Source organism: Gossypium hirsutum, chromosome A04 (assembly GCF_007990345.1).
Source record: "Gossypium hirsutum isolate 1008001.06 chromosome A04, Gossypium_hirsutum_v2.1, whole genome shotgun sequence".
NCBI lineage: Eukaryota > Viridiplantae > Streptophyta > Magnoliopsida > Malvales > Malvaceae > Gossypium > Gossypium hirsutum.
Genome location: NC_053427.1, coordinates 10,467,401 through 10,477,543, shown reverse-complemented (window position 1 = coordinate 10,477,543; position 10,143 = coordinate 10,467,401). Strand labels below are relative to the sequence as shown.

The 10,143-nt window shown below is 39.6% G+C and overlaps 1 long non-coding RNA gene across 1 annotated transcript; it reads left to right on the top strand.

Annotated features, from left to right (window-relative positions):
• The first annotated feature begins 7,106 nt into the window (after window positions 1-7,106).
• Window positions 7,107-9,000, top strand: LOC107949355 (uncharacterized). Its single transcript, XR_005925467.1, has 4 exons — window positions 7,107-7,171; window positions 7,286-7,409; window positions 7,485-7,528; window positions 8,805-9,000. It is a non-coding gene; the product is annotated as an uncharacterized lncRNA (long non-coding RNA).
• Window positions 9,001-10,143: the final 1,143 nt, after the last annotated feature.

Here is a 10,143-nt window from a genome sequence, read left to right as displayed (position 1 = left end):
CCTACCTTTAACATTTTTTGTAAGTTTTACAAAACAGATATGCGTCATGAAAAATATTTGGCCAATATAGTCCACATTCAAGTACTTTATGCGCAGTTCGTTTGGGGCCAAAATGTCCACCACATGCATAAGAATTACCTGGTCGGAACAGTATTTCCAAAGATAGGGGTCATCCCAAATATAACATCTAGACTCGCGTTTGATCTTGTCTGTTCCAGATCGTGATAAGTTAGGACAGACTATACATGTAGCAAGATAATTCACCATATCTGCATACCAAGGAAAAATCGTCTGGGCAGCAAGCAAGTTTTCATCCAAAAAATCATCTTTAAGTGGTGTTACATCCTTTGATGGAGGAATTCGGCTCAGATGGTTAGCCACCAAATTTTCATGTCCTTTTTTATCTTTTCTTTCGAGATTGAACTCTTGCAAAAGTAGTATCCACCTTATAAGTCTCGGTTTTTCTTCCTTCTTCCTGATCAAATATTTGAGGGCTGCATGATCAGAAAAAACCACAATCTTAGTTCCTAATTGTAACACCCCGAATTTGGGCCTAGAAGTATTGGGCCTTGAGTGTGGGTCCGTAAGGAGGTTTTATATAGGCATTTAATTGTGCAATGAAATGGCACAATTAAATGTCCGCTTTGGTGGTTAATGGCCCTGAGAAGTGTTAGAGAAATCTTGGGTTCAAACTTGGGCTCTAGCAAAAATTTTGGTATTAAGTGAAAAAAAACCTAGATGCTTGGATGAGGGTTTTTAAATTATTGTCTTAAATAGATGACACAAGGAAGCTTGTAGTCTAGTGGTTGTGGTGTCATTAAGGTTGTATGGAAGCCTGGGTTCAAGCCTTGTCTCTTGCAATTTATTTTGGGTTTTTTAAAGGGAACCTGGACTTTGGCCTTTAGACCTTATAATTAATTGGGGATAAAATATGACACAAAAAGCCTTGTGGCTTAGTGGCAAGTAGCGTGTGGAGCATCTGAGGGGAGGCATGGGTTCGAATCCCATGGCAAGCAAAGAGCATTTATTTTGCTAACAGGGGCGGCAAGAGTTGGTGTTGAATTTAAACTCTAATGTTGGAGGGATCCCACATCAGGAAGCTAATATAATAGTGGTTGTGAAGCTGGCTTTAAATAGAGGGAACCATGAGGAGAGTAAATGTACCTTTCTTGGCTAATCCCTTTCGCTATATGGCGTGCTCGTTTGGGTTGGGTGTCGGCTAAGAGTGCTCGGAGTGTGGATTAACTCCAGTCCCCTATCAGGTGTGTATTTCTTACTACTCTAGCTGTAGGATGGCTACTTCGGGCCGCGATGGGTCGAAAGGGGTCATGTGGGCCTAATGGGCCTACAGGTCCAATTGGATAAGTTGTTTGATTGTGTAGTAAATATTGGGCTAGGCTAGGTGAATCTAATATTTGTAGCTAGATTTGGGCTAAAAGGGCCACACGAGCTGTGGGCCCATTTGGGCCGAGAATAGGCTTTAGGCCTATTCGTATTGTTATCCCTGTTTAGAATACTTTAGTTTACTAAAATTACCGAAATACGCTTAGTTTGTAAAAATACTAAAATACCCTCGATTTGTAAAATTACTGAAGTACCTTCGACTTGCAAAATTACCAAAGTACCCCCAATTTAAAGAATTACTGTTTTACCCTCGATTTACAAAATTACTAGAATACCCTAGTTTGTAAAATTGCTAAAATACCCTTGTTTTGTAAAATTACAGAAATACCCTCAATTTGTAAAATTACCAAAATACCCCTAGTTTGTAAAATTACCAAAATACCATTGGTTTGTGAAATTACCGAAATACCCTCAATTTGTAAAATTACCAAAATACCCCTGATTTACAAAGTTACAGAAATACCCTTGACATTCTAAAAATTATAGAAATACCATTGGTTTACAAAATTACTGAAATACCCTTAGTTTGTAGATTTAACAAAACACCCTTGTAGGATGAAATGACTAAAATACCCCTATTAGGTAAAAAGACCGTAAAGCCCCTGTAGGGTAAAGTGACCGTACTACCCCTATATGGTAAAATGACGAATATGCCCTTATGTTCCGTATGACTGATGTGCTTAGGATTTACATATATTGATATTGGAATAGTTGAGTTTGAGTGACAGGTGGTAGTTATCGTAGGCGATTGATTTTGGAAACGTTTCAACTTCAACCCATAACAGGTGTGTACTAACCCTCGTAATAGCTTAGATTAATATTTGCTGAAAAGCCGAAAGCTTCATATTTTAGTGATTCGGGAATTAATATTTAGATCTATTTTCTACGCACGTTTAAGTTGGATTCACAATGGATATGGGGTAGGAAGGTATTTGGAACGTTCTTCAACAAGTAGATCTCTTGGTAAGTATTCGAACCTTCTTTCCATTTGTATCTTGTGGTTTAAGAAAAGCTGAAAACCCCTCTGTCGACTAAGGCTAAAAGGGTTTTTGGTGTTATTTGGTTTGTTGGTGCTAGTGAGGATTAAAGGCTACCGATCGAGGAGTGTGTGAAAAGCTTGGATCATCGGAGTGACTAAATCTAGTCATCAACTTCGGCACAGGTAGGAACCCAAGGGCCATTGTGGATGGTGGCCGAATGTGTAAGTGATGATAATAGGTAGTTTTCGATTTGGTTTAATAATAACATGGTCTAATCTATAAGTGGTTGATTATAGGAGAAATCGCATAGGAGATCTCGTCAAGGAATATCGCAAATCAGGTGTGTAACGAACCCTTTTTCATAGCTTAAAGTGATAAATACCGAAAAGTCAAAATGCCAAAATTCTGGCATTTTGAGGACTTGTGAGCAAGCGAACGCTCACTAGTTAGTTAGAATCGATGAGATGATGATCGGGAACAATGGAAACGGTAAGGACGTGTTTTTGGCATTCACGGTAAGTTGGGCCTCGAGGGGCTGAAATAGGGCCTAATAGGCTTTCGAGCCCATTTAGGTAAAATTGGTAGAAAATGGAAATCTGTTAAATTGCCTGTTAAAACTATTAATACTATTATGGATATAGGCTAAATGGGCCTAGATGACAAAATCGGCTAAGTAGGGCCCATTAGGGGTTTTAGGCCCAATAACTCGGTTTCGTTAAAAGTAGGCTAGAAACGCGGTTAAACAAATGAATAGTTAGTAACTAATGATGAAAATGGAAAAATCCCTAATTTTTGGTAAAATTACAGAATTACCCTTATAATATGAAAATGACCGTTTTGCCCCTAAGTAAAAATGACCATTATACCCCTAGTGTTTATATATGAACTTAATGCATGGGATTTTAATAAACATGATATGTATGATATGCACATGACATGTATGATATGCACACGATATGTATGATATGCACATGAGATGTTCGTAAATGCATTTGGTTGGGTTTTTATATGGATGGAGGAAGTGCAAAAGGGCTTATGCCCCAGTTATTAAAGGGCTTATGCCCCAGTTATTAAAGGGCTTATGCCCCAGTTATGATAAAGGGCTTATGCCCCAGTTATGATGAAGGGCTTATGCCCCAGTTATGATAAAGGGCTTATGCCCCAATTATAAAAAGGGCTTTTGCCCCAGTTATTAAAAGAGGCTAGGCCTCTAGTTATATGATAAAGCAGCTATGCTGCCAGTGGAGAGTTATGGCGGGGTGGGTCGAGTTAATCCCCACATGGCGTGTTGGTTGGTACGGGTGGAGAGTAGCGGATGGTGGGTTGAGTAGTCTCCCCAATTGGGCTTGCATTCTTTCGTTGACATTATATGTGATATTGAAATGGGCCTATGGGCCATACCGTTTACAGTAAAGGCTTCAGCCCTGTAATATGAAATTTGAAAAGGCTTCGGCCCAATGTTATAACATATGAAATATGAAATGGGCTATGGCCCAGTACATGTTTGAGATTGGATTTGGGCTTAGACCCAACAGGCTGTCATTGTTTTGGGCTCTAAAAGGGGCTTGTTGCACACTGAGTTTCCAAACTCACCCCCCTTTCCTTAACCTTGCAGGTGAGCTTAGATGTGGGGACTTGGGCTGGAGGGGATTCAGAGTAGCCACGGTGATCATCTTTTGGCTTTTAAACAAGCGTTGGTTTTCATTAAATTTCCTTTAATTATTATTTATTTTTGGGTTGTAATAAGGCCATTTTAACTTTCCTTTTATTTCTTTTCGGGATTATTTTAATTTTAATAACTTCAAACCTGGTTGATAATTATGCAAATAGGCTAGACTTAGGACGTGTTTTCAAAACGATACTTGTTTTCAAAAGAGTTCAACACCACGATCAATCGATTTATCAAAGTCGTTCACTTAAACAAATTTAAACTCGATATAACAAAGTGTGGCTATGGTTGTGGGCATGTCTAGGATTGGATCCAATCAAAGAGCTTGGTACTTAAGTAGCCTTCATGGCTCACCTCCTCTGTCTCGAATACCTACCTGGTGCCCAGCTTCCATACACCTTGTTAACTCAACAAAATATATGGTTTTTAAAACACTAAAACGGAACGTGTGTTTTCAACTCCAATGTGGCACGTCACAAACTAAGCGTATTTCGGTAATTTTAGTAAACTAAAGTATTCTAAACAGGGATAACAATACGAATGGGCCTAAAGCCTATTCTCGGCCCAAATGGGCCCACACGCTCGTGTGGCCCTTTTAGCCCAAATCTAGCCACAAATATTAGATTCACCTAGCCTAGCCCAATATTTACTGCACAATCAAACAACTTATCCAATTGGGCCTGTAGGCCCATTAGGCCCACATGACCCCTTTCGACCCATCGCGGCCCGAAGTAGCCATCCTACAGCTAGAGTAGTAAGAAATACACACTTGATAGGGGACTGGAGTTAATCCACACTCTGAGCACTCTTAGCCGACACCCAACCCAAACGAGCACGCCATATAGCGAAAGGGATCAGCCAAGAAAGGTACATTTACTCTCCTCATGGTCTTGGATTGTAAGAAAAGGAAGGATTCTAGTTCTCAAAAAACCAAGCCTCGTTCTCTGAAACATGTTAAGGCACGACCAAACTATCCAATCTGCAAAGACTGCAACGGACGTCATCCGGGTGAATGCCATAGGAAGACAGGAGCATGTTTTAGATGTGGGTCCAAGGAGCATCGAGCTCGGGATCGCCAAGTTCATTTTATTTAAATATTTGTTACGAATTGTATGCGTGCTTGATAAATGTTTCTTTACTTTGGTAATTAGATGTTCTGGGTCGTACTAAGAATTATTTTTAATTAGAGTGCGTAGCGGAAGCATAGAGGTTTGACTTGAGTAATACGGTTAGTTGATAGTTGGAAATTTCGAGGACAAAATTTCTTTAAGGGGAGTAGAATTGTAACACCCCGAATTTGGGCCTAGAAGTATTGGGCCTTGAGTGTGGGTCCGTAAGGAGGTTTTATATAGGCATTTAATTGTGCAATGAAATGGCACAATTAAATGTCCGCTTTGGTAGTTAATGGCCCTGAGAAGTGTTAGAGAAATCTTGGGTTCAAACTTGGGCTCTAGCAAAAATTTTGGTATTAAGTGAAAAAAAACCTAGATGCTTGGATGAGGGTTTTTAAATTATTGTGTTAAATAGATGACACAAGGAAGCTTGTAGTCTAGTGGTTGTGGCGTCATTAAGGTTGTATGGAAGCCTGGGTTCAAGCCTTGGCTCTTGCAATTTATTTTGGGTTTTTTAAAGGGAACCTGGACTTTGGCCTTTAGACCTTATAATTAATTGGGCATAAAATGTGACACAAAAAGCCTTGTGGCTTAGTGGCAAGTAGCGTGTGGAGCATCTGAGGGGAGGCATGGGTTCGAATCCCATGGCAAGCAAAGAGCATTTATTTTGCTAACAGGGGGCGGCAAGAGTTGGTGTTGAATTTAAACTCTAATGTTGGGGGGATCCCACATCAGGAAGCTAATATAAGAGTGGTTGTAAAGCTGGCTTTAAATAGAGGGAACCATGAGGAGAGTAAATGTACCTTTCTTGGCTGATCCCTTTCGCTATATGGCGTGCTCGTTTGGGTTGGGTATCGGCTAAGAGTGCTCGGAGTGTGGATTAACTCCAGTCCCCTATCAGGTGTGTATTTCTTACTACTCTAGCTGTAGGATGGCTACTTCGGGCCGCGATGGGTCGAAAGGGGTCATGTGGGCCTAATGGGCCTACAGGCCCAATTGGATAAGTTGTTTGATTGTGTAGTAAATATTGGGCTAGGCTAGGTGAATCTAATATTTGTGGCTAGATTTGGGCTAAAAGGGCCACACGAGCGTGTGGGCCCATTTGGGCCGAGAATAGGCTTTAGGCCCATTCATATTGTTATCCCTGTTTAGAATACTTTAGTTTACTAAAATTACCGAAATACGCTTAGTTTGTAAAAATACTAAAATACCCTTGATTTGTAAAATTACTGAAGTACCTTCGACTTGTAAAATTACCAAAGTACCCCCAATTTAAAGAATTACTGTTTTACCCTCGATTTACAAAATTACTAGAATACCCTAGTCTGTAAAATTGCTAAAATACCCTTGGTTTGTAAAATTACAGAAATACCCTCAATTTGTAAAATTACCAAAATACCCCTAGTTTGTAAATTACCAAAATACCACTGGTTTGTGAAATTACCGAAATACCCTCAATTTGTAAAATTACCAAAATACCCCTGATTTACAAAGTTACAGAAATACCCTTGACATTCTAAAAATTATAGAAATACCATTGGTTTACAAAATTACTGAAATACCCTTAGTTTGTAGATTTAACAAAACACCCTTGTAGGATGAAATGACTAAAATACCCCTATTAGGTAAAAAGACCGTAAAGCCCCTGTAGGGTAAAGTGACCGTACTACCCCTGTATGGTAAAATGACGAATATGCCCTTATGTTCCGTATGACTGATGTGCTTAGGATTTACATATATTGATATTGGAATAGTTGAGTTTGAGTGACAGGTGGTAGTTATCGTAGGCGATTGATTTTGGAAACGTTTCAACTTCAACCCGTAACAGGTGTGTACTAACCCTCGTAATAGCTTAGATTAATATTTGCTGAAAAGCCGAAAGCTTCATATTTTAGTGATTCGGGAATTAATATTTAGATCTATTTTCTACGCACGTTTAAGTTGGATTCACAACGGATATGGGGTAGGAAGGTATTTGGAACGTTCTTCAACGAGTAGATCTCTTGGTAAGTATTCGAACCTTCTTTCCATTTGTATCTTGTGGTTTAAGAAAAGCTGAAAACCCCTCTGTCGACTAAGGCTAAAAGGGTTTTTGGTGTTATTTGGTTTGTTGGTGCTAGTGAGGATTAAAGGCTACCGATCAAGGAGTGTGTGAAAAGCTTGGATCATCGGAGTGACTAAATCTAGTCATCAACTTCGGCAAAAGTATGAACCCAAGGGCCATTGTGAATGGTGGCCGAATGTGTAAGTGATGATAATAGGTAGTTTTCGATTTGGTTTAATAATAACATGGTCTAATCTATAAGTGGTTGATTATAGGAGAAATCGCATAGGAGATCTCGTCAAGGAATATCGCAAATCAGGTGTGTAATGAACCCTTTTTCATAGCTTAAAGTGATAAATGCCGAAAAGTCGAAATGCCGAAATTCTGGCATTTCGAGGACTTGTGAGCAAGCGAACGCTCATTAGTTAGTTAGAATCGATGAGATGATGATCGAGAACAATGGAAACGGTAAGGACGTGTTTTTGGCGTTCACGGTAAGTTGGGCCTCGAGGGGCTGAAATAGGGCCCAATAGGCTTTCGAGCCCATTTGGGTAAAATTGGTAGAAAATAGAAATCTGTTGAATTGCCTGTTAAAACTATTAATACTATTATGGATATAGGCTAAATGGGCCTAGATGACAAAATCGGCTAAGTAGGGCCCATTAGGGGTTTTAGGCCCAATAACTCTCGTTTCGTTAAAAGTAGGCTAGAAACGCGGTTAAACAAATGAATAGTTAGTAACTAATGATGAAAATGGAAAAATCCCTAATTTTTGGTAAAATTACAGAATTACCCTTATAATATGAAAATAACCGTTTTGCCCCTAGGTAAAAATGACCATTATACCCCTAGTGTTTATATATGAACTTAATGCATGGGATTTTGATAAACATGATATGTATGATATGCACATGACATGTATGATATGCAGATGATATGTATGATATGCACATGAGATGTTCGTAAATGCATTGGGTTGGGTTTTTATATGGATGGAGGAAGTGCAAAAGGGCTTATGCCCCAGTTATTAAAGGGCTTATGCCCCAGTTATTAAAGGGCTTATGCCCCAGTTATGATAAAGGGCTTATGCCCCAGTTATGATGAAGGGCTTATGCCCCAGTTATGATAAAGGTCTTATGCCCCAATTATAAAAAGGGCTTTTGCCCCAGTTATTAAAAGAGGCTAGGCCTCTAGTTATATGATAAAGCAGCTATGCTGCCAGTGGAGAGTTATGGCGGGGTGGGTCGAGTTAATCCCCACATGGTGTGTTGGTTGGTACGGGTGGAGAGTAGCGGATGGTGGGTTGAGTAGTCTCCCCAATTGGGCTTGCATTCTTTCATTGACATTATATGTGATATTGAAATGGGCCTATGGGCCATACCGTTTACAGTAAAGGCTTCAGCCCAGTAATATGAAATTTGAAAAGGCTTCGGCCCAGTGTTATAACATATGAAATATGAAATGGGCTATGGCCCAGTACATGTTTGAGATTGGATTTAGGCTTAGACCCAACAGGCTGTCATTGTTTTGGGCTCTAAAAGGGGCTTGTTGCACACTGAGTTTCCAAACTCACCCCCCTTTCCTTAACCTTGCAGGTGAGCTTAGATGTGGGGACTTGGGCCGGAGGGGATTCAGAGTAGCCACAGTGATCATCTTTTGGCTTTTAAACAAGCGTTGGCTTTCATTAAATTTCCTTTAATTATTATTTATTTTTGGGTTGTAATAAGGCCATTTTAACTTTCCTTTTATTTCTTTTCGGGATTATTTTAATTTTAATAACTTCAAACCTGGTTGATAATTATGCAAATGGGCTAGACTTAGGACGTGTTTACAAAACGATACTTGTTTTCAAAAGAGTTCAACACCACGATCAATCGATTTATCAAAGTCGTTCACTTAAACAAATTTAAACTCGATATAACAAAGTGTGGCTATGGTTGTGGGCATGTCTAGGATTGGATCCAATCAAAGAGCTTGGTACTTAAGCAGCCTTCATGGCTCACCTCCTTTGTCTCGGATACCTACCTGGTGCCCAACTTCCATACACCTTGTTAACTCAACAAAATATATGGTTTTTAAAACACTAAAACGGAACGTAGGTTTTCAACTCCAATGTGGCACGTCAGATTCGGCCATAACGTCTGGGTTGGGTTTGGGGTGTTACACTAATAAATATGAACGAATTTTTTCTAAGGCAAAGACTATAGCTAGAAACTCTTTTTCAATGGTTGAATAGTTGCTTTGGGCAGCGTCCAAAGTTTTAGAGGCATAGGAGATGACGTGTGGTTTTTTCTTGATCCTTTGTCTAAGGACTGCTCCCACGCTATGGTCACTAGCATGGCACATTATCTCGAAAGGATAACTCCAATTCGGTGGTTGAACAATAGGGGCCGAAACGAGCTTATGTTTGAGTGTGTCAGACGCCTCTCTGCATGATTGATCAAACTCGAATTCCTTGTCCTTTTGTAATAGGTTGCAGAGAGGTTGCACAATTTTCGAAAAGACCTTAATGAACCGCCTGCATGACCAAGAAAAGACCGAATCTCCCTCACAGTTGTGGGGTATGGTAGTGAGTTAATGATATCGATTTTTGCTTTATCTATAGAAATTCCCTCAAAAGAAATAATATGACCTAGAACTAATCCTTTGTCTACCACAAAATGGCATTTCTCATAATTTAGAACAAGATTAAATTCTAAGCATCTTTCCAAAAAAATTTCAAGATTCGTCAGACAAACCTCGAAGCGGTTGGTGTGTTACAGAGTCTGAACGGCATCTATCTGTAAGTGAATGTGCAAAATAGGCACGTAAACATCTTCTTCTCCTGATCCTCCGGTGCCACTAGAATCTAGAAAAACCCTGAGTAACCATCAAGATAACAATAGTGAGACTTTCCAGTTAAATGTTCTAACATCTGGTCAATAAAAGGCAGTG